Below are 26,828 nucleotides of genomic sequence, written 5' to 3' on the forward strand. Positions count from 1 at the left end.
TTTAAGTAGATTTGTACTTCGCTGAACATTGCATTGAGAAAATCATTGACAGGTCCAATTGTTTTATCTGTGGGTAGCAATAACTGACCATTCGCTTTTACAATTCTGGCATCTATATTCAACATTGTGTGTGCTAAATCCATATAATCATCACCATGTCCAGGTATTACAAACTCGGTGGGAGCATTATCTGCCAGAGAACCAACAGGTTTGTATCCGATGGTGTGGTGTTCTAAGATGCTTGTCTGAGTAGATTTTACCGAGAAAATATCCAATTCACTTTTAAAACACTCACATGATTTCTCCCTAATTAGCGCCATATCTAATCAAAAATATCTGATGTTATTTGAATTTTTTTACGGTTGCGTTTGGTTGTTTTCTTGGTGTTTGTATTGGCACTGGATCTCTTCTTTCTCTGAGCGGTCCTTCCAGTTCGCTGTCCCGAAGCAGAGTGATTCCTTTTGAAATGTTTATGCCCCTGATAACCTGAACCAATCATTTCCTTTAGCTTTGTTTCAGCTTTTCCTTTAAGATTTGATCTGGCATCCGAAATTCTGGATTGTAGTGACTGTTTTAGGGGTGTTTTGTCTACAACATCACCTAACACATTTACCCCTGTTTTTAACATTTCTTTCCCTACAGCTTTCGCTCCTATCTTGATAAGAGGCAAAGCTGACCGAAAAAGTCCTCCAAGAAAACTTCCAATCCCATGTCCTTTTTGATAGGCAGCACCGTAATATATGTTACCCACACCAGATCCAGCTTGTTGTTGGTAGTATTGAAAATATGGGTCATTCATAATCACAGCTTTTCACCACAACATCTAAAATGAAGTTTCAAACACACTAGTCCGAAGGAGAATGGGATGTGTGCACCAGTGCTGTCCCTTAAGTCAATTTCTATTTGTTCGAAATTATGTTTCTGCACTGGGATGTAATGTGGTGAATCGAAAATTTGCACACCATCACTTCCAAAAGTATGTTCCATAGGATTAATGTTTATAATACGTAATAGAGGGGCGATAGCATCCCCCACCATATGTGATTCCACAATATCTGTGTAAATATACATCTGGGAAGGAATCTCTCTCACAACATTTGGAGGCGAACGTCCAATTTTTACTTCTGATAGATCATCGGTCGGTTTAAAACCTAATATCCGTGCCAGTTGAGGTGACAATTGTACATTTATGTTTCTTTGCTTGGTAGATATATCAACAGTCACATGTTTGTACGCAGGATGATTTCGGAGACTAAAATTTAATGTTTCAGAATATTTATTGATTTCTGCAACAATGCTGTTTATAGATGCGTAATAGCCTTCGGATATTCGAAGTTCGTTCCATTTGACATCATCCATAGATTTATATTGAATATAGTTGTTAAATCTTGTAATGTTTAGTATTGAATAAGGATAATGCACTTCTACCAATGCCATCTCCCATTTGTTGGTGTCCAACTCCACACGGTTCTGAAGCTTTGTGGTGTAATTAGTTAGAGTATTACTTGGGAAATATTTCATGGAACTGTTACTAGGCAAAGTAATGTAGTAAGCGTTTGCTTTTCTCATGATGTGTTATAAAGGTTATTTGTACCACTGATGAGAATATCTACAAAAATTTATGCCTCTCTCTCTCTTTTTTTGACTCCAAAAGCGATGCGCTAATCCAACTGTCAAATAATCTGGAGTAACCTTTCCAATGAACTAACAACTTTTTACTGGCTCCTTTACCTTTGGTCGCAAGGATTTTATCAATTTCATGCATATCCGGTAAGCGGACCAGTTGCAACTCTTCCGTATAAAATGTTCCATCGATTTTATGTCCTTGTAGATCTTTTAATTCATACACTTGAGGATTTCTTTTCAAAATACGTTCCACCACAAATATTTCTCTTGTCCAATTTTCCATGTAACCTTTGTCAAAGCGTTTTTTGGTTTTTGTTATTCTCACTGTATCTCCTATTTTGAATGGAATCTTCAATGACAATAGTGGAGATGAATCAGATTTGAGTTTTTTGTCATACATATTGTGCCATACTTTCAAAACCTTCTCAGGAGTAACATCTGCTGGTGCCATTTTAATACTCGAGTAAATTTTATGATTATAAGCTTTCAAAAGCTTTGGGAGTACATTAACATAGCAGCTGGTTCTTTGCTTAGTAAAATACTTCCACATGCGTTCCTTTAAAGTTCTGTTGAATCTTTCAACAATACTAGCTTTAATATCAGGATTCTTTGTTGTAAAATAAATTACATTTTGTTTTTTGAGATATTCCTGCACAATACTGTTGGTAAACTCACGCCCTTTGTCAGTTTGTAATTTCAAAGGTTTTCTTTTGACTTGTTTGAAAATTTGCTGGAAAGCCTTTTTTATACATACACCAGTTTTATTTTTTACAGGGACAGCCCAAGCATGCCTACTAAAAATATCGATAACTGTGAGTATATATCTGTATCCTTTGTTGTGATTCCGCCAACTCTGCATGTCATTCAAGTCAGATTGCCATTGGTCATCAATATTATGCACAAAATAAAAGTTTCTCGGAAATCGACGCTTTACAGGTCTATGCAAAGTGTATGCAGTTTGCTTTGTCAACCAATGTTTGATTGTTGACAATGGTATGGATTTTTTTACAGCTTTCCATAGTGCTGAAGCTGTAGAATAGGATGCTGGATGAGATGGATTGTACCAGATATTCTCTAATATTTTTTCGCTCATGGTTTGTATCTTGACCAAACTGGAACAGTACGTTTACGTTTGTGCCCTGGAAATGATGATACAAAAGAAAGTGGTTCTTTTTCTTCTTCTTCTTCTTCTGCTTCTGTTAATTCTTGTGCCTCTTCTTGGTTAGCTCCGGACAGCGGAATATGGCGTCCGGGGTTGCCAAAAACAATCTGTTGAATAAACTCCTGTCTCCGGGAGTTTCCAATATATTCTTGAGGAATATTAGATAACGCCAGAGCTCTATTGAACAGTTGCCACCCAACAGGATTGCTTGTTTTTCGTGGTCGAATTATATCCGATACTAGATCGACAATATTTGAGCCTTCAATTTTATTATTGTTAATAAAAACTGCCCCATATTTATCCCAATCAATATTACTATTATGTAAAAGACGTTCATACAACAGTTCGGCTTTTCTACGATACATGCTAGGTGTAGCAGCTAGAATTTCTTCTTTCATATCAGTCAACTTCTCAGTAGATTCTGTAATCGGTAGCGACACAGGTTCTCTTTGTTTTCGAGTAATAGACAGACATTTTTGGAGCACAATGTTGTAACGATTCCATTTTTCATCATCCGAAAGACCTTTGAGATTCAAAATTACTTGCATATCCTGATCCAATTGCGATAAGGATGTAGACGGTGCAGACATAACAGGATGTCTTATGTTATCCATAAATTCTTGAGGTATTATAACCATTTTTTTGGCATGCTCCATGTTCAGATTTTTTTTCACTTAAATAAACTTGATAACACACCTCCACACCTCCTATTAAAGGGGCTAATAACGCAGGTAGAAATCCTCCGTGTTGCACTAGTATCTGTTTCTTCTGCTTTGTAGAGTGTCCTTTGGCAGAGAGATTACGTATCACCTTCTTGTACCGGCTCAATCTTGTTTTCTGAGGTGTTGAAAGAGGAACATTCCCTTTTAGAACATTGTAACAACACTCACAGATTGAATTAACTAAGGAAGAATCAGCAGCTTGTAATATCGCTGTGCCATATCTTGGAGCCATGATGACAGAATAAACGACTAGTGATTATGCTTGCTTTTTTGTAGGAATATATACATAATTGATATCATCGTCGGGAAATATCAGCGACCGAAAACGTACTTCTTCCGGAGTGTTCTGCTTCAGATCAAACAGCAAATATCCATGGGGTTCAGCGGTGGCATTGTAATATGCATCTTTTATAAAATTTGGATTCTCCGGGTATACTTGTCTAGATAAATAATTAATTTGGGCTCTGTCTCTTGGATTTTTGAAGCATACAATATAATGACTATTTAAAGATACATCTCTATTCCCTTTTCCCTGATGGAATAGATTTTGAGTGATGAAGAAAAGACTAATATCACGATGATGACACCCTTTTGTGAATAAATCTGTGACTCTTTGATCGCATTCCCTCATCTGATCATCGATAATAATAAGATGAGGTCCAGAATTTGGCACAAATTGGTCAATATTAGGCATTCCTTCCCGAAATTGTACAAAACCAGGGAAATCATTGTATGCAGATTGCCATTCCCCGTAGCACACCAAAATATTGTTGAATTTTACATTTACCATTTGGGGTAAACACTGGAGAAAATGCTTCACAAAATATGTCTTTCCGCATCCTGATGGACCAGCCAATATTGCAGAAAACGGGTGTTTCCACAAGCACTCCATTTCTCAAACTGTGAAGAATGTTTTAAATTACATATAATATAAAAGTCGAATGTTATGAATATTTTTCTAGTTGTTAGATTTTACTGATATGTTTTATCTTCAAATTACATACATATATATATTATATTGTATTGTATTTTATATATATATATATATATATATATATATATATATATACACTTCATCAATAAATAAATGTGTGTGTGTCTGTATATATATATATATATACACACACACACACATACAAACAATTTTCTTAAAGTACAAAATTCACTTTACAACAGCACAACAAAATGCCAGGTAGCATTACCACTGTACGCATGCGCGTTTGTAAACCCCGCCTACATATTCCGAGCATCAGCGTTGTGTTAGATAGCTCTCCATTGTTTCAACAACGAGAAACAGCTTGGTGGTCCAGATCAAATTGGTTCTGGAATCTACTGTGACGTGTACCGTCTACTTTGAAGTATAAAAGGTGAGTTGCACAATATTACTATTTAGTGTCCAGCAATGCTGTCGACTTTAAATTTGCTTCACGGGTTAATATCAAATAGAGCCTTTGACAATCATCATGTTGGGGTTTTCGCAGGTAATGAATTACCTGTACATGTGGAACTACCAGCAGCGTTGATTGTAAATACAGACCCCAAAGATAGCCCCGGGAAGCACTGGGTAGCAATTTACATAGACAGTAACTCCCGGGGGGAATTTTTTGATAGTTACGGAAAACCTCCACATGTGCATAACCATTTGCGATTTTTGGAAAGTAACTCTAAATTCTATATGTACAACACTCATCAGATACAAAGTTACGGGTCTGTGTACTGTGGGCATTACTGTTTTCTGTATTTATTCCATAGAGCCTCTGGTAAACCCATGCATAAATTTCAAATTTTATTCCCAGTACCGATAAAAAACGACAATATTATAACAACTTATTTGCTGACTCGTAAATTAAATTTATAATACTCGGTACGTATACTAGAAAATATTGACAGTAAATACTGTTTGAAATTTTATACAAGTTACATATAGTCCTAATAGTATATTAATAATTTTGTAGCGTTACAGTTTACAACAGCTTACTTATAATCTTTATCTTGTTTTGTGTCTTTACAGAACAATGACGCAATATCCAGAGATGGGATCTTTCAATGCTAGATTGTCCTCTTTCAGAAACTGGCAATCAAAAGAATTCCCGTTTGTAGAAGCTCTGTCCGAAGCAGGATTATTTTACATTCAAAAAGAGGATAAAACAGTATGCTTCAAATGTGGTGGAGGATTATACCGATGGAAATACAGAAACAATCCAATACTAGAACATCGTCGATATTTTCCATTTTGCCCCCTGTCTATAAACCTAATTTCAGATCGACAATGCGGTTGATGCTTTAATTAAATTAATTAATATTTGTTATCCAATATTTCCTCAATATGACGTTTATGATATTCTGCTGATTTTTCTCTCACCATTGATCTTTGTAACGCCCCGCCCCCTCCACCTTTTTTGTCCAGCACATGCTTGGTTTGCTACGCGCGCATGCGTCTCAAAAACACACCCACGCATTTCTTCAAATGTATATCTGCACGCTGCGACATGCAGTATCTCGCAGTTCTTAGTCATGGAATCCTCTATTTCGATGCCGCTCAAAAAAAGATTTCAACCGTACACTAATTTCAAGGGGGTTCTTCAGAAAGAGAGCGATCAGCATTTACCTGAAGAACAAAAACAAGTAACTAGTCTTATACGTCAGTCGATATTATTTGATCACGTCTACTATTTGAATGCTTCGAAAACAAAGGTTATCTCAATCGGACTTTCCTCTCATTTGGATTTCCAACCTGTGGTCAGGCTACACAGAAGCGGGGCGGCCGGTGTTGAACTACAGTTGCAGGAGTGGCACGCTCTTCAGGAATTGTTTCCAGTAATCGACAATTACATCGCTATTCCAGGTGAGCAGCCTCGTGTTTCCTACCCACTAAGTGAGCAACATGAATTGCTGATAACCACACTGTACAATCGTCGTCAGATCATTATAAGGAAAAAACCAGCTTACGGTTCCCTGGAGATAGTGTTCATCGCAGAAAGTTCGTGGCGGAACTTTATGAAGATATTTGTGTGCATCGAGCATGCGAAAGTTATGTGTGAAACAGTGTCGCCGTATCTGAAATCATATTTTGGAAACTGTGTGGAATCTTGCATTCTCGACCTTCGCGAACAATGTTTCGGTTGCACAGATATTTCCCCTGTCCATGCATGTAATAAGGAGAAGTTTGTGCTTTCCCATCTACATGGATGTACAAAACCTGAGCCTTTGTCTATACAAAACATCGACGGAAAAAGACTTTCCAAAGAAGTGTTTCTTTTTTGCGAGAACATGCTTGTGGAAAAAATAGTGAAACATTTTAATTCAGTGGTTGCAGCAGAAAATGGATATGATAGTGACACAATTCCTTATGTGGGTGAGTGAACAAACTTGAAGAATAAAAACTTGTTAAATAAAATGCTGATAAACTGGTGACACAATATAAACATTTTACATATGTATGTGTGTGTGTGCGGCTCTTTTGAATTTTGTAAATATTGGTAATAAACAGGGATAAAATATATGTCTTGGCTTTTTTTTCATTTATCACCCCTTTAAAAATCCTCATGGTTTATATTTTTACTGGTAACAATCGTTAATAACAACATTAATAATTAACTATATAATGAAAAAATGTGTATTGTGGACTTGTCGAAGATAAAGCATGAGAGCTTTTCTTCACACTGGTAAAAATCGGTGTTAATAACAACATTAATAATTAACTATATAATGAAAAAGTGTGTATTGTGGACTTGTCGGAGATAAAGCATGAGAGCTTTTCTTCACACTGGTAAGAATCTGTGTTAATAACAACATTAATAATTAACTATACAATAAAAAAAAATTGTGTATTGTGGACTTGTCGGAGATAAAGCATGAGAGCTTTTCTGCACAGCGCTGGACACGCAAAGGCAAGTATCTTTATTTTCATTCTATTTCTAACAGTGATTCGCTAATTTTTCTTGTCACTATAAAAAAACTAATTCAATTTTTATTTTATCACATCTGTCGCCATTTTGCTTGTTTTTGTTTAATTCCTCTTTATGCATTGAGGTTAATCGAAACATAACTTTAGACTTTTACATGGAATTGAAACATAGAATGTTGCCTCCTTTGATTGAATCGAACCTGTGACTCCTCTTTGATCACAAAACAATAGTGACGGCCATCTTGCTTATTTTACCTACTCTTTATGCATTTAAGATAATCGTTACTGGGGCCCCACACGGCAAAACAACAGATTCTAATTTATTCACACTTCTTTTTTTTTTATTTTAAAAACAACATCATTATCAGCCAATTTGACATTGTGAATCGAACCCGGGGACCTTTTCATTACAGCATAAACATCCTATTTCCAATTAGTTCATTTTCTCTTTGTGCACAAAAAGCTAATCGGAACTTTTAAACAAATACAATTGAATATCCAATTTTCACCAACATTGGGAATCGAACCCTCAACCACTTGGTTAAAACATCTCGCGGAATAAAAAACACCCCCGCGTCGCGCCGCCCCGCCCCGCGCGCCGCCGCCGCCGCTAAACACAAAACGCGGCCGCCATATTGATTTTATTGAAATACTATTTATGCACAGATGGACTAATCGGGACCTATAATGGCGGGACAAAACAATTGGCCTCATTTAACTACCTAGAAAATCGAACCCGCGACCTCTTCATTACCAGGCGACAACAATAACCACTAACCCAAGGCCGCCATATTGATTTTATTCAAACACTATTTATGCACGGCTTCCCTGATGGCGCAGTGGTAGCGTCGTCGCCTTGTAATCAAGGGGCCCCGGGTTCGATACCCGGTGGAGGCACAAGTGGTTCAGATTCCACTTTAAACTGTAGGTCCAGTCCCGATTAGCCTTACTGTGCATAAAGTGGACTTAAATCAACAACTATTTATGCACAGATGGACTAATCGGGGACCTATAATGGCGGGACTAAACAATTGGCCTAATTTAACTACCTAGAGAATCGAACCCGCGACCTCTTCATTGCCAGGTGACAACATTAACCACTAATCCAACTCGATTTTCGAACTCAACCATTTTGTTGGCTTTATGTACACACAGGCTAATCGAGACCATTCAATATTGACATCGTCGCCTTGTAATCAAAGGGTCCCAGGTTCGATACTCGGTGGAGGCACATAGTGGTCCGAATCACCACTTTTCAACTGTAGGTCCAATCCTGATTAGTTTTACCGTGCATAAAATGGACTTGAAAAAAACTAACTCAATCTATCAATCAATCAATATTGACTCTACCAGGAATCGAACCCTCGACGCCTCTTGTTTTACAGAGCAATAACCTTAGCCGCTAAGCTTTCGGGCTTCGGCGCCATCTTTAAATCATTTCTTCATGTGTTTGCATCATACGCAATGGTTGCGCGCGCATTTCCTCCACACACACACACAAACATACGCACGTGTTAGGTTAGCATACATCAAGAAACAACGTGACAAATCCATTGACCCCCTCCCCCACCGCTTCCGATGTCTTCAACGTGATCAGACACGTTCTGCTGACTTAACAATAAAATCGCTCGTACCCCGCTACACCGGATGTAACATAACACCAGTCGCATCGAATTTTTGCTGACGCGTAGGAACGAAGTGCTGCCTCTCTACTAGATGAACTGTAATGCTTCTGTCTTCTACTGTTTTTAGTAGGTTACTGTTTTCAGTAGCTGAACTATACTGCTAATGTTTTCTACTGTTATTAGTAGGCTACTGTTTTCAGTAGCTGAACAGTACTGCTAATGTTTTATACTGTTTCTTCTATCTTAAGTAGTTGAACTGTACTTTTAATGTTTTCAGTAATATAATTGTACAGCTAACATATTTGATTGTGTTCAGTTTATTGATGTATGAGAACAGTACTCTTGTCAGTAATGAAAATTTTCTTATCTATACAACTGAAAATGCAATGGAAAAATCGTATAAACAACTAAAATAAATGTATGGTAAAACATGTGGAACTTGCTACTTAGGAATGCGTAAAAGGTAAAAAAAAAATGTAAAGTGCTCCACTGTGCTTAGCACAACGCCATGATGGCGTATAGGGGGTAACGCCTCACACTTTCTTGATCCGGTCGTGAGTGAGGGTGATGTGATCAGCATCACGCCCCTGACTACCTTTACAAAACAGGGTTTCCTCCAGGTACCCATGTCATTCGACGCTGGGTGGGTGCCGAGGCCGCTTCCATTTTATTTACCGAGTACCAAGTGTTGTAATAACGTAATATAACATTATATGATATTGCTGTAAATATTTATGCGATACATGCTCAGTGGCGGCGATTGAGTTCCAAAAGTGATGGGGTAAGGTGCCAAAACTGGTGGGGGCAAGGACACTTTATTTTCTTCCCATGGTAGATAAAGTTTAGCATAGTGCGGGGGCAACTGTTCCTCCACACCTTCCTAATCGTCGCCACTGTGCATGCCTCAAGTAATGCTTCTACTAATGTTCTTAATCTTTCAGTGATTGGCAGGATTTCAGGAAAAACTTTTCCTTTCATTGAGCAGTCATAAGTTAACACATATTAAGAACTTACATGTCATTAACATCTGTTCTTGACAGGATGTTGTAATCAATGGGTTCGGGGCTCGACACCCGGTGGAGTCACATTACACATTGGTTCGGATTCCAGTTTATAATATAGGTTGAGTCCCGATAAGTCTGTATGTGCATAAAGTAGTTTTAATAAAACATAATAATAATAATAATAATAATAATCCGTTGCGCAACAGCCCATGAAGGGCCTTGGCTTACCTACCGACTGCCGGTCTCCCTCCCACGCTTTCCTTCGTCACCTCTAAGCGTGGAGATCTGCAACCAGTATTGGAATAGTCGGAGGGTCAGCGTCCGAAGTATCCCCAGCCGTTATAGTAGGTTTCCGGGACCGGATTACGCTTACTCATTCGAAGCTCCCCAATTTCCTCACGATGGTGGGTTGCCACCGGCCCTATACGTAGGCCGAATAAATTCCGACCAGAGCCGGATTCGAACCTACGCCGTCCCGCAGCGAACGATCTCAAGACGTGCATCTGGCTTATAATAATAATAATCCCTTGCGCAACAGCCCATGAAGGGCCTAGGCAAACCTACCGACTGCCGGTCTCCCTCCCACGCTTTCTTTCGTCATCTCTAAGCGTGGAGATCTGCAACCAGTATTGGAATAGTCGGGGGGTCAGCCCGACGTATCCCCAGCCGTTATAGGAGGTCTCCGTGACCGGATTACGCTCACTCACTTGGAGTTCCCCAATTTCCTTACGATGGTGTGTTGCCACCGGCTATACCTACGTATAGTAGGCCGAATAAATTCTGACCAGAGCCGGATTCGAACCTACGCCGTCCCGCAGCGAACGATCTCAAGACGTGCATCTGGTTTACTACGATTAAAATGTCTTCAGGAAATGCTGGAAGCAAATTGCATAAATATAAACGGAAATTTATCAGAAATGTAGATAAGCATTCTCGTCCAAGGCAGTTTACTTTCTGAAAAAGTCTCCGCAAAGAAGCAAGAAGTTTGAATCAACGACCCTTGATTCCACAAACAAACACGATCCTCCTACACCACGCCGACGTGCTCACGTTATTTTAAGTACTCTGTTCGAGAGATGAAGACTTAGACATTTCTGTAGAGGTGTAGTGTAAAGTGGAAAATTGTAGGTGGGGAAACGGAAGATTTTGCATTGTTTTAACTTCACACATGGGTTTGAGTCCGCCTGGGTTCAGTCTCTGGGTATTCGGCCTGTGTATATGGCAACACACCAACGTGAAGAAATTAGGAAGTTACGAGTGAGTATCGTAACCCGGTCATAAAAATCTCCAATGACGGCTGAGGGTTCGACGTGCTCACCCCACGTCACCTCATTACCGTTTGAAGAACTCCACACCACTAGGTAGGATTGTGGGATGGAGACCGGCAGTTGGGAGATAGACCAAGGCCCTTCGAGGGATGTCGCGCCATGGGTTATTATATATAGCTATACTTTGAGGAAGGTTCCTTTAGCTTTTTAGATCTAAATCTTTAAAGGAAAACAGTTTTCCAGATAGAATAGTGCATGAATAGCAAACAAAAAGTAAGATATCGTATTAGCTGTGGAGTTCACTCTGTTGTAGCTTTGTGGCATTTCCAGTTCAACTTGTGTCTGTGATAAGGATTCGACCCTCACTTCATCTGGATATTTTCATTTATATTAAGGCCTATAAGACAATAATATGAAAGGTCCCGAAATATTTCTTACATGGGTGCATTTTTTAAAATTTGTTAGTACTGAAAAGGAATGTTTGGGAAAATTTAACATTTATTTAATGTCTTGTCCAGTAGCCACTTGTATCTATGACATGTCACAGGCGTCGAGGAACGGATTGCATAAGATTTCGAATATACCTGTGTGAAGTGCACACGTCATTCCAGGCATTGTTAAAGTGGTCAAATAGTTCTTCACTTCTTCGAGGTGGTGGATCAGGCCAGTTTTCTTTCAAACACCGAACGACTTCGGCCCACATATTTTCAATTGGGTTGATATCACATCACATGGGTGGCCAGTCAATTAGATTTATGTCGTTTCGTTCAGAAAACCAACGCTGAACAATAGCTGAATCATGGATGGGGGAGTGGTCTTGCTGGAAGTCAATAGTTACTTCGGGATACAAAGCTCGCACGCCAGGAACCATAACATGCTCCAAAATGTGCACATACTGTATCCCGTTGAGACGTCCTATGAGGTGTAGGTCACCTCCGCCACCGAGAGATATCCAACCCCAGACAGACACGCTCACGTGACGTGAGTTAGCAACAAAACGGGGATCAAATCGTTGTCCTTGACGCCGGTAGACCAGAACCGGACCATTATTTGCAATAGAAAATACTTTCTCGTCTGAGAAGATTACTCTATTCCAAACTCGATCAATACAGCTAAACGAGGTGACAATCCAGCTTCCTCGATTAAACCGATCACCTTTTCGCTTGTGGATTTGTCGTAGAGCTCCATTCTTCTCGAGGTTGAAGAAAGAAATGTTGCATGCCTCTGTTTAGAGCGTAGTTCAAGGGAAATAAGGTCCTCTATTGGTATAGTTAATCACGTTATGTTGAAGTTGGTTCAAAGACAACATCCAATAACATTCAACCATGGAAAGTTTCGTACGAATTCATACCAGAAAAAGATGTCAAGAATAATAAAATAAATTAACTATTATTTACAATTACATTACTTTAATTTAAAGAATAATTATGACAAATGTGCTACAACGAGTAGTTCTCTTTACGTCCATGTGTAAAAGTATTTGGTATTACTAAACACGCTCACACGCTAAGAACATCTGAAGCGTAGTGGTAACGTGTCAGACGATCATACCTCTTCTTACGTTCATCTTTTATCTTTGAGGTGTTGGTTCAATCCCGGGTCAGCTTCCACTTTTTTATGTAATACCTAATGTAAATTTCTTGTCACAACTTTTTCGTCCACAACAAACAAGAAAAGCAATAATTAAACGATCTTTTCCCCAAGACAATGACGGTGGAGGTACAAGTGGTTCGGATCCCACTTTAAACTGTAGGTCCAGTCCCGATTAGCCTTACTGTGCATAAAGTGGACTTAAAACACCAAATCAACCAATCCCAAGACAATGATTGAAACATCATATTTATTCACATAAAAATCTATTCCACTGACAAAATTCCTTCCTTCTGCTCTCAATTCAACATCACCAAAACATTCATGTTTCCATGTTCATGTTGGAAATGGAACGATAAACAGTTTTGGGGACACAATGCTTTATATGGAACCTCATGATATTATAGAAATATGCATAAGAAGTAGAATGAAAGTATTCGTAAGGATTACTCTTGAAACTCTAGAGTTGTAATCTTGCGTCGCAGAGTAATCTGTTATAATCAAGGTCAAATTATTTCAAAGTTCTTGTATGCAGTAAATATCTTACTTCTGTGTTCACTTCTACAGAAAAGATCTGGAGCGGCTGGGATTTGAACCTATGATCTTTCATTTTAGATTAAAAAAAACAAAACATTTACGCCTCTTACCAACTGTTCTACAAGAAAATGGACGAAAAGTTTCCTAACACGGTTGCGGCAACAACCACCTGCCAGTGTTCCAAACATTTATTTGCCACAGATTGTGGATAAGTTGATCTGTACAGAAATGGCCGGTATTGTGTAGTGTATTTTAGTTCAAATTTTGCTTAAACTTATGCGAACTTTGATGAAGAGGATTTACCGGGATATCAACCAGGTTATTTGCGGATAGGCTTCCGAGGTTTCGAGAGCTCTCTTATCTTCAGGGATTGAAGTGATGACTGATAACGTACTTGTTCCTGGTAAGCGTGGTCGTAACTTCGATTGCTCATGCTGCAGAATTTTATTTTAAAAAGGAGTATAGCATCGAAAGTAAAATATATATACTCTTCTTGGATGATCTCTCTGTGTATTTCACGAGGTGGAAGTAATGATGAAGCGTTTAGCATTTCCGGAAACAATTTCGATGATATTACGCAATCACGTGCCACGTGGAATGGCAAAATCAAGTAACGTATAGGAAAGTCTGAGGGTGGTTGTTTTGAATATTGGGAATTTGGTGGAAAGTTCGTTAGATATACTCTTTGTTGAAATAACACAAATATATTGTTAAAATTAGACAAGTATTTTGGATATAAAGCAGTGGCGAATTAATGATCATTCTCAAGTATTGCATTTTGTATAATAGATGTCACGCAATATATAAATAGTTATTGTTAGATTTTTATCGCATCGGCTTCGGTTGTAATACTTACTTACTTACGTTCATTGGGGATTTATTATTAGTTTTAGATGCATTGGAAGATGGAAGTGAGGGGAATAAGAACAATCATTACTAAAGAAACGGACATAACATTACCAATCTTAGCGAATTGAACACAATAAACTCTCTCGTTTGTTACAAAAGTTCACTACATCAATGTAGTGGATTATTTCCTACTATAATTGTGTGTATTTGTGTGTTAGTATTTCGAAATAATAATTTATTTTTTTGGTGTGCAGTGAACAGCATACACAATACTTATCTTAAATTCCATTACTTGATTGATGATTTGGTTTAATTTACTTCGCCTTTGTGACAATTTTGGTTAATCGCGAAGATGAGAATGGGAGATGGTGTGATGAAATTTATGAAGGAACACTTACAAAGAACACCCATGATTGACCAGAATTCGAACCCAGGATTAAATACCATTACCTACAGCATCCTGAATGCATATATATGATATGTAAATTAGTCATAAGGTGTGTTAACTCAGCTTATGAAGAATAGCTAAAATACAAAAAGTTTTAACCTTAAATCCTGTCAAGCAACTGAATAAGCATTAACCTTCTTAGGAAAAAAATGTGCAGAAGAGACATCCCTCGAAGTGTGCATCGGATATTTTTACAGTGTTGAAATATCAACTGTCTCTGTTCAGCTAACAAAAAAACAAAGAGAGGGTGGGATTTGAACCCGCGACCTTTCAAGCATGTTGAAAAATAAGAATAACAGCGTCTAACCAACTGCTCTACATTAACTTACTGACAACATCTCCTTAAAAATACGTTGACGTTTATGATAAAATCGACCTTCCTGTGTTCCAGCACGTTTTCTCCACAAGTCGTGAAAGAAATGATTTTTTGAGAACTGTTCGATATTGTGCAGGGTATTGTAAATAAAATTTCGCATAAACTTCTCAGAAATTTGCCTCTTTCTACTCAAACTTGATGGCGATTTTCTCCAGGTGGAGTAAATCCCTGTTCAGTCTTTCAAACCTATGTGATTTCAAGTCGATCACGCAAAATTGTTACAATTCCGCAAGATTATTATTCTTATTTCTATTTACTCTTTCTGTTTGATTGTGTATTATATTAGCGATTTATAGTTTATAAATTAATGGAATGTGCTAAATTGGAAACCTTTCACCACAGCGTTTTTCATCTACTGTCGGGACGCGCTAGCAACCGGCATGGAACCACCCACTGTGGTACGTAGCGACGCGCTATTGCCGGATTGACCTCCTTCAGAATTTTCGCGAGCCCATAGAAACACGTGTAGGATTAAACATCTGGTTAAACAGTCAACAACGGGACACTTCCATTGTTCTCATTCCGACTCTGTTCATATTTGAAGGAACAATGTTAATATGCGGAGAGCTTTTGGCTGAGTGAAGTGAGTTTTTCTTAATATTCAGTCCGATTTCTGTATTGAATACTTTTGTGCGTGAGCGGGCGTTCGTGTGTGTTTGTAAGAGTTGTTTGGAGAAATTGTACTTCAATGTCGGAAAGAAGAAAGAAAGTAATTGGTACGCAGGATCCCACTTCCGACTGTAGATCCATCCCAGATTAGCCGCAGTGTGCATAAAGTGGACTTTAGAACACCAACTCAATCAATCAATCAATTCACACACAATTGATTTGTTCTTGATAAATTCTTCTCCGTAATACAGTAACTCACTTCTCTGAAATTTTGTTTCAGAGGTAAATTTTTGTAGGTTCCGGAAAGTATAATTTAAAAATGTGTTAACGAAACCAAGTTTTACGTAATTTGTTTATACGTAATTTCCAAGAAATACATACGTTCTGAAGCTTCAACAATGTCACAGAAGAATAAATCCCATGTCGTTACATATCAAAGGGTGAGTTTCGTATACAAAAAACGATATGCTGGCATAGCTGCGGTCGGTATCGAGTTGCGAAAAAGACGAATGCCGCGGTGTGACAAAGGCCTCATGAAATCAAAGGAGAATGATTTGCCACAGTTGTTCATATCACAAGACGCATTTTCTTTTGTAGGTAATTGTGATACGATACAACACGAGTAAAAAGATGCCGGTAGCTCATGCTTGCAATGTACCATAATAAAAACACAACAAAGGTTCTTTCAGTGAAGGATTTCGGTTGCTGTGTCGAGCAGGAAGAGATAATGTTTCATGCTTGCCAGAAAGTAAAATTCACACAGGAAGTTAACGTTAACCTACAAGAAACTTCACATTCAAACTTCTAGATTCGTTAATTTATCACTTAACGACGCAAATAACATATATTGTTCGCTGATGATTGCAAGATTATGAGAGAAATAAAACAGCCATCAGACATGCAACTTCTCCAAAAAGACATAAATAAATTCTCTGAATGGTGTAAGCGATGGAAACTGACCACAAACCCTTCGAAATGCTCTTACATAACAATTTCATTGAAGCAAAACATTCTTGAAGGTAATTATACACTCACCGATATCACTCTAACAAAAGAAGCACAACACCGAGATCTAGGTATCCTCATAGATTCTAAACTAACTTTTGAAAATCACATATCAACCATCACAAAAAAGGCAATGCGTATGCTAGGCTTACTTTACAGATTCACCGAAATCCATAACCCGAAAGCACTTTCCATTTACTTCAAAACTTTTGTGTCCCCCATTCTAGAATACTGTTCACCAATCTGGAACATGGCTGCCTCTTCTCATACCTCCAAGATCGACAATGTTCTCAGCTTTTTCCTTTCCATCGTTCGATATAGAGTGCCGGCCCTGAGACACCTACCTAAGAGAGATCTGCTTATAAACTTAAACATAAATACTCCAGAATCACTCAGATACGTTGCAGATATGAAATTACTACATAAGATAATTAATGAAAACCTAAGATGCAGCATCCCACTCCACGAACTCTCCCTCAGAGTGCCTAGACACAAAACACGGAGCAAGGAAACTTTCCACACTGCAACTCCAAGACTCTCACTCATTCAACGTTCACTATTTCAAAGGCTACCAAATCAGTTCAATGTCATCTCAAACCAAACCGATATATTCAGTTCGTATCCATCTTTTATCACAATCATAGAAAAAAATGTATATAAATAATGCTTTTGTGAAACACATCTGTTTATCTTGGAACTGTCTCGACTTGTTTATGTTTATATTTATATTTGTTTATTTTATTTTATTTTATCTTGTTTCGTGTGTTCTTTTTAACACTAGTGTACTGTTTTACTGTTGTTTCTTTCCGGTTTAAAATGGCTTCTGCTGTACTTTAAATTTCAATAAATAAATAAATAAATAAATATTAGCATACTGATACGTACGTGCTTAATTTCGCGTGACGTTTTATTTTTTCCTGAGCTTGCCAACAGCTGATTAACCTGTCTGCCTGTTTGTGCGAACGTGGCAACGCAGAAAACCCCCAGCCAGATGGCAGCCAACGAGGAGACAGAATTTGGTCACGTTCTGCCGTTCTGCGTTCTGATTGCACACCGCTTGTTATCGCGGCCCGACTGTAGTTGAAAGACCGACTCAAAGTTGGATACTCTCAGCTGGCACAGAAGTGCAATGTTGATAAGTTTACAAATTCAGGACTTAGAATTGTTTTGGGGGGGTCAATTAACATGTTGCGAAGAGTACTTGGAAAAACCTAGTTTCCTTGGAAACCCATACCAGCGTTTATTACGTCCAAAGAAGGATGAAGGACAAAGAGTAATGGACGAACATCTAAACTTCTTTATCACTCTTCCCATTTTTCAATTTATTCAAGGTTATTAATTGTATTTTGTGATAATACCTAGGTACTTCAAATACAAATGCAATTCATTTATTCAGATGCCTATTGTTTGTGAAAGGAATTGTGATAGAGAATGGGCAGTTCAAGAAAATATTGTAAACTGTACGAAGAAAATTGAGGGCTTTGCTGTTTAAAAAATATATTATTTGTTTATTCTTTTAAAAGTTCACATGCTTTTAACGCCCGAAAAACATTTATGAAACTTTTAGGAAATCCTCCCCTTTGTGTATTGTACTAAGTATTGCAGTTCTGGATAGGTTTTGTGTTCGCACTACACACATTTAAACAGCTGTTTAAATATTTCAAAATGTCGTCAAATTTTGGTATTTTTGCTTTTTTGAAAGTCAATAACTCACATCATCGGAAATTTTGCAGTTTTTGTTAACGTTTCTTGTATTACCACTGCACCAAAAATTATCAATTTGTGAGATGTGAAATTTCAGACTATTGGTTGATTTGACATGGAATGAGACAGGTGTGACAAAACTTGGATTGCCAATGCAATTATCAGAAACTGGTGGGAATAATTGAGTGGATGACCACACTTCTCATGGACGCGAGGCTGCGGTCTACACCCATAGACCCAGACCACCAGCCGCCACTATGTTTAGGGAATACTTTTGACGCATACAATAAAAGTAATTCACTTCAAGTAGATTTTCTGCCTTACTTTAACATGGTAGACAAGCAGATAATATTTGGATTTGGATTCGATTTGCCTTATTTTACTTCGCTTTTTGTTCCACTTTTGGCTAATTTGCGAAGATGGGGATGAGTGAAGATGATATGATAAAATTGATCAATGGACATTCTCAAACGTCCATGCCCAGGTCAGGATTCGAACCCTGGACCTCTGGCGTCGTAGCGCGATATGCTAACCATTCTGCCACAGGGGCCGACCTGGCAGATAATATAATCTTTATTGTAACGTTAACCATAAGCGCAGACCTCAAATAATTGTCATAATCTATATAACTATTAAAGAATTTGGGGGTGGCGGAAAGTGCCTCCTCCTTCCAAGTGGCATTACTACCAATTTGATTATCAACAGAATCGAATCTAGCAATGAATTTTTCCAGTGCAAGAGAGCAGGGAATACGCACAGGAGACTTCGGAGTCCCAACAATTTGGATCATTCCGATAACACATACACACAAAATAGCATTCGTTGATTGAACTTCAACAAACAATTTCTCGTTCGATTAATAGTGGCTCAAAAATTTTTAACTTCACATTCTACCGTATATGTAAATTCTAGGTCTAGTTCCGATTAAGGCAACATAAAGTGTTCATTAAAAAAATTGGGCAATATTTTCAAATATTTATTGGATTTGAATGTCGCATTTCAAAAATCGTTGGACTGTAAATTAAATGAGACGATGAATTTCAGCTTCATCATCTAAACAAAATGTTGTCTACTACGTATAATTTAGGGGAAGCTGAGAATGTTTTGCATACCTTGACAGGAATAAACAATCTTTACAGGTATAGAAATGATAAGAATGGTTCTCAGTGCAAAAGGATACCATGCGCTTTACGTCATACATTCCTTCGGCAGTATCCTAGCACTGGTATGAATGTATGTACAGGCGATTACTTCGCACTCTCATTGGGAGTGAGGTGTTAGTGGTGTGGAGACGTTCCTAGAAGTGAAGTTACAGAAACAATGGAAAATCATGCGAATGGTAAGTAACCACACCTTTCTGATATCTAAATTCCATTTGCCTGTTATCATTTCCATAGATTCTTTTACTTTGCCATGATCAAATTTGTATAATATTTTTCAGTTGCTTCAGGCGTGCTATTTTATTCGGCTCAAAATCCAACCTCCCCCACCCCCCGATCCTTACAATAATTTTCTCCACACTACTTGGATGCAGGTAGACTAGGCAGATGCCTAGAGCGGCAGATTTGAGGGGTGGTGGCTTATAAACTAGTACGTTTCATTCTTATGTTATTCTAAATATCTTCCTTAAGTTTGAGAATAAAAGAGAGGTGAGCTCGTGTTGCAAGCTAACATTGATCATCAAATCAGTGTCAATATACGTAAAATAGTACTCCATTTTTTACGCGTGTATGGCTTCCTGTTGTAAATCGCCACAAACAATTGCACGTGTATCGGCAATTGTCTGGCAACAGTGGAAACATGAAACCGATTTAATTTACCACCGACAATAATGATTTTTCTTGATAAATTTGAAACGTGGAAACGCCCATCAACAATACAATTTTCAGGGGCCGGCAAGGTTGGTCCAGTTTTAATTTATAACGTTAGAGAGTGCAATTGTTCGATTGTGTGGTTTCCAGTTTTGAATATTGAGTGGCATTCGGAAAGATAGCTGAGTGGTTCTCGTTACTTGAAATTGACAAGACAATAAAAAAGTTGCTGTAGTGAGAAAGTTTGAACAAATTTATGTACGTAGAGGTCAATATGTTTGTATATTATTACTATTAGTTAGTTAGTTAGTTGTTATTACAGCATATTTATTTCGAATTAAGAAGGGGAGTCAAAGTGTTCTTCAAGGTGCGCCAAGTAGCTAAATTTGCCCCTGCAAAAAAAATATTAAGTGACAAGTTGGAATGAACAATATAGGGTCATTCCACGACAAATCGACCACTTTCAGAAAACTTTCCAGGTCATAGTTTTGGATTTGGATGAAATTTGGCATGAAGGTTCAATCATGTCTGGAAAGCTTGTATTCCAAATATTAGGTTCCTCCGAGGAATAGTTTTAGAGTAATAGCCTGTGGAAGAAGGTGCTGCGCAACAGAAAATGGGATGCAAATCTAAGAAATTAGCCTCAGAGCTATCTTCAGGACTCAATAACTTAGGGACTATTGATCACAGCCTACTGATGTTTTACACAGCAAACAAACCTTCAACCAAAGAACACAATTATTGCATAAAAATACCCTCAGCTTGTTTACATTAGGAAATAAAATACTCCAAAATATGGCTACTAATATTACTATTAGTAATTAGTAAAGCGGTCATTCCACGTCAATTCATCCATGCCATGTCACCCACCATCCCCGATTTTGATGAAATTCGGTGTACTTATAGAATTTTTAATGCTGATTACAAAAATAACAATTTTGTTTAGATTGGTCAAGGGGTTCAGAAATTACGAGCTCTTTAAAATCTTCGTGTACGTCACTAGCGGCTCCACTTTGAATGACACGCATTAGATTATATATGATGGTATCTTCCCTCACTTTTGCCGTAGAAACTTCAAGTTTCTTTTCTTTTGTTCAAAATAGTGTAAACTTTCATTTAAATAAGATTTCAGATGATTGTATTAATAACCATGTATTTTTATGTATAGTTTCATGTATTATTTTAGAAGAAAAAATTACTAACTTCAAGAGGGAATTTTGTGCAATGCCTCCCTTAAATTTCCCCCAATTTTATATGTACGTAGATAAAACTGTGTACTAATGCCTGATGGAAAAATTGGAATGGTCGGTTCAGAGACAGGGTGATAAAAAATAATTTGAATTAAATGATATTAAAAGTTAATCTTGTTAAAAATGCTTATGTACTTAGCACAAAGCCTGAAGTACAATATGTTTTAAGGTTTAATATTCAAAATTTCTGTTCACTATGTGTGAAGGTAAGCATGGGCGTAACCTGGCGGGGATAAAGAGAAGCATTTGCCCTCTTCAAAATTCATAAATTAATTAAAATTTACAAATAATAATTGCAGCGGAATCCCGATTTCAAGTTCCTTGATTTTACATTGTCCTGCATTTTATATTCAATCTTGGTGGTCCCATCATAGCAAAATGCTAAGAAATTTCCTCCGTTTTACATTTTCTCGTATTCTAAGTTTTTTCAGCTTGGTCACCTAAATAATATAAAATCGAGGTTCCACTGTATTTAAGTCAGTTGCAACTGTCTTCAATTTTTTAAGAAATATATCATTATTATTAGCATTCCCAAGTTTAGCAAATTATCTTCGAAAATATTCTTTTTGTGCATTTTATCTCAATATGGAAGTTCATTTCTTTTGGCTACTCTTAACAGAAATATGTAATATGAAGTTAGAATTAATAATACACATTTGTGCTGATTCAAGTTTTTCCATGGAGATTTTGCCATATACCACAGAAACTCTTGTGACGGGCTGGTTGGAACAGTTAAAACAAGTGCGGCAATGATGTACCAATTAGAAATAGTATTCAAGGCATAAATTTCTTACTAATCATATAAGGTGAAATGACAAAACGCGCAGTACGATGTGTCAGCGATTGCAAAGTACTAAACAATAGAACCAGGAAAATGAAGTATGCACTATTTTGAACTTAGGCTACAGGTTCGGTAAGTTACTTTTTACAGGTAACCGAGTTACAGTTCCTCATTTAAATACTAACTCAGTTACAGATACTGGTACTTCGAAAGTAATTACGAGTTACTTTATAATTACTGTGAAAGTAACTTACAGTTATTGATCATTGATTTGTGTAAACATTTCACAAAATCAATGATCATGAAGACTTGAGTCTTTTATTTATGTTTCTAGTACATAATATGCCTTCATATATTTACATTACTACTGAATATAAATGATGGAACACAGAGTCAGCTTTTCTTGAACGATTTTAATTAAGAAATCATTAGTATTCTAACCACGGTATATTGAATATGGTGTCATTGATTCCACTTTCACCTATTTCTTTCTCCTCCATTCCGAGTTCAACAAGGTCCACTACTTCGACAATGGCTTTTTCCTAGCTAGAGACCCACATTCCAAACGAACGCAGCAGACCACCAAAAACACTGAAGTTTTCACATGTAATTAAAAATGGATTGAAGTAAACCGTGGATGTTCTAAAGTTAGCATGCAACGAAGCATTGCTTCCTTTCCAGTCCAGCAATTCCAGTCGCTTGTTACAGTTAGAATTCCTAAATAAAAAGTAACTGTTACTTGCAACCAGTTACTTCGAAACACTAGTAGTTTAACAGTATGCAAAAATAATAAGAGCTGATGAAATAAGTTTTGTATAACTGTCTGGTTTGACTGTTGTGAAGAAGTATCTTTCTAAATTCCAACTCTAAACAGTTATGTAGTAGCTTGTGTGTGTGACTAAAATTAGTTTGTAAGATTGCTTCGAAAGTCCATCTGAAAAAAGGAAATGCAGCAATAAAATTATTGCATCCACTTGGTCCTACTACTGGCCACAAAATATTCTGTGTCCAGTGGACATTAACAACACAAATGGAAGGACATATGTACTTCGTGATAAGTCAAATACTTTAGTGTGTTCGAAATGGTTAAAATATTCTTCAAAAATGTGAAGGGCACAATTGATAGTACATGAAACTTTAGCAATGCATAGAGTACAATAGTGTAGTTATTATTAGTACTGTCTTCATAGGCGTAACTTGGAAACTATCTTTGGGTTGAAAGAATCGCAAAGTTTTCCATCCCATAACTATAGTGTCCAAGATTATTTGCTAAATATGTTTGAAAAATCACAATTATTACTCCTTATTTGTTTGTTTCTCAAGTGCCAGAAGGTTCACAATATATATTTAACTGGTAAATTTTAAATAATCTATAAATTTTGGAGGGGTCAAATGCTTCCTTTCCCCGCCAGGTTACACCTATGCTTATCTTTACACATAGTGAAAAGAAATTTTGAATATTATACCTTAAAACATATTGTACTTAAGGCTTTCTGCTAAATATATAAATATTTTTAATAAGATTAACTTTTAATGTCATTTGAAGCAAATTATTTTTTACCACCCTGTCTCTGAAACGCCCATTACAATTTTTCCATCAGGCATTAGTACACAGTTTCATCTACGTACATATAAAATTGGGGGGAAATTGAAGGGGGGCGTTGCACGAAATTCGCTCTTGAAGTTAGTATTTTTTTCTTCTAAAAAAAATACATGAAACTATACATAAAAATACATGGTTATTAATACAATCATCTGGAACCTTATTTACATGAAAGTTTACACTATTTTGAACAAAAGAAAAGAAACTTGAAGTTTCTACGGCAAACCTGAGGGAAGATACCATCATTTATGACCTAATGCGTGTCATTCAAAGTGGAGCCGCAAGTGGCGTACACGAAGATTTTAAAGAGCGCGTTACTTCTGAACCTCTTGACCAATCTAAAAAAGAAATGTCATTTTTGTAATCAGCATTAAAAATGTTATAAGTATGCCGAATTTCACCAAAATCGGGAATGGTGGGTGACATTTTCACAAAATTCTGGATGATTTGACATGGAATGATCCAAAGTTCAATTTCATTCTGAATATGGAAGGGTTAAAGTTACAGTGGTGTAAGTCACTTTTTAAAAAAAGGGACTTAGACACAGAAACCAGATCGAGATAAGTCAATTTGTTAACAGAAAACGTGAAGTAAGTCATAGATTCATTCAACTGGCAACAGATGACAGTTTAAGGTCTAGTGATAAAGGAAACAGCTGTTGTGTTGACCAGCAAAGTGCTGTGAGTCAGACTCTTTTTTTCTAAAACAAAAAGTGACTTACACCACTGTAACTTTAACCCGTCCATATATTTGGTGGAGGGGGAGGCACAATTTGCTCCGAAAAAAAATAATGCTTTTTCATTACAAATTATATATTTTCTCCGAAAGTATCAGAAGCTAGTACGCAATTCTTGCCGCAAGAATGAAACACATAATCTACAATATTTATTATTTTTTTCATTGACCACAACAGGCTAATGCCCAATTACAGTGTTCTACATAATTGACTATAAACTAGGAATGAAATATAAATTTATATATAAAAAAAAATACTTTCATATTTACATGGTAGACATTTATTCTTCTATCCCTTGAATAGCTTCTGTGAATGTCTCAATAGGCATGTGAAATATATCTAATTTTGGTTCCCTTTCAGAACATCTGTTGTACAGTTCACACATTCTCCTGATAGGTGATTTATTTATAATGTTCAATCTTCTGGTACTACAGTAAAAGAGGCCCCCTTTGGATCGTGTCGTGGAGATAGGAACACGTATGTGTATTTGTTCCAGTAGATGTTGCACTTAAATATTATTGTTCATGGTCTTGTATAAGAAACAGAGCAATTGGATCTTCCTTCTTTTGTTGAAAAAAGGCAGGTTGTGGTGTTTACAGAGGGAAATTAATGATTCGTATCGGGGATATATGCCTGTTTTGTTTTGTAAGTGGCGTACCTTACGAATTTAGATTGTAGAATTTCTATTTTTTGTGTGTACTTTTTGTACTGGGGAGCTCATATTTCTGCTGAATATTCTACTTTGCTTCGGACTAAGGCGTTAAATATTATTTTCATTATTTCCTTGTTCATAAACTCTTTACTCATTCTAATTGCGTACCCTAGGTTTCTGTGTGCCTCATTTACGACCCTTCATATGTGCTGCATATGATAGTTTTGAATCAAATGTATCTTCGAGATATTTAATCTCGTTAACCCTTTTAATTTTTGTGTTATTTAATTCGTAATTAAATTCAATTTGCTTTCTGTTGAGCGAGTATGTCATTGCGCAGCATTTTCCTATATTTAGATTAACATAATTTATTCTGCACCATTTCGTTACTGTAATGATTTCATTTTGTAACGATTTGCAGTCATCAATATTACAAATAGTTCTACCGAATTTTAAGTCATCCGCGTATAAGTGTCTTGAGACACACCGATACTGTGGTAAGTCATTGATTAAAATTAAAAATAACAGAGGTCCTAGATTTGAGCCCTGGGGGACTCCTGAGAAAACTGCGAACTCTTTTGTTAAAATGAGATACTTTCTGTTTACTGTCTTCTAAATAGGAAGCAAAACAATGAAGTGCTGGTTTGGAGAGGTCATAACACGAGAGTTTACTCAACAAAATATCTTGGTTTACTCTATAGAAGACCTTGGATATATCTGTATAGATGACATTTACCTGCTTTCTTTCTTCTAAACTAGTTCAACAAAATGACTTAGGAGGGATAGGTTAACAGTGGATCTTCCCTGGACGAAGCCGTGTTGGTTTGTAGATATTACTGGGGATATGTGTGACAACAGTCTTTGATAAATATTACATTCGAAAACTTTTGCGGGAGCAGACAATAAAGCTATGGATCCATGCTCTTCAATGTTACCGGTGCCACTATTTTTTGGTATGAGACACACTGTAGATGTTTTCCATTTTGTGGGAAATAAACACGTAGGTAGGGAAAGGTTGAATATTTTCATTAAGGGTGGTGCTAATAAAATTGCACAACCTTTTAACACATAGGGCGGAATGCCGTCAGGGCCACAATATTTATTTGGTTTTAACTTTTTTATTGCCTTTTCAACATGTTCAATACTGACTGCGTTTAGTACAAATGTTTCACCTACGTCTATCTTTTCGTGGTCTTCGATTAAATTGCAGTTGTAATTCGCGGGCGTGCTCTTATAGGTAGAAAGGAAATGCTGAACGTAGGCGTTCGCAATTGCCTCGTCATCATAATGTGTAGTGTCCTTGTATTTGAGGGGTATGGACGTATTTTTCCATCCATTATTTTGGACGAAGGACCAGAAGTGCCTAAAATCGACTTCTATATCATTTTACGTTTCTGATATGTAATTCCTGTAACCTTCTTCAATTTGCATTTTGGTTATTTTGCGGAGAGTTTCAAACTGTACACGATGAAAGTTCATATTACCAATTCCGCGTTTCCATTTCTTATGGTGGTGGGATTTATTTTTAATGTTTTTAATTATGCCACAGGTGAACCAACCAGG

The sequence above is a fragment of the Lepisma saccharinum genome, chromosome 2 (genome assembly GCF_977018435.1).
Source record: "Lepisma saccharinum chromosome 2, izLepSacc3.1, whole genome shotgun sequence".
Classification (NCBI taxonomy): Eukaryota; Metazoa; Arthropoda; class Insecta; order Zygentoma; family Lepismatidae; genus Lepisma; species Lepisma saccharinum.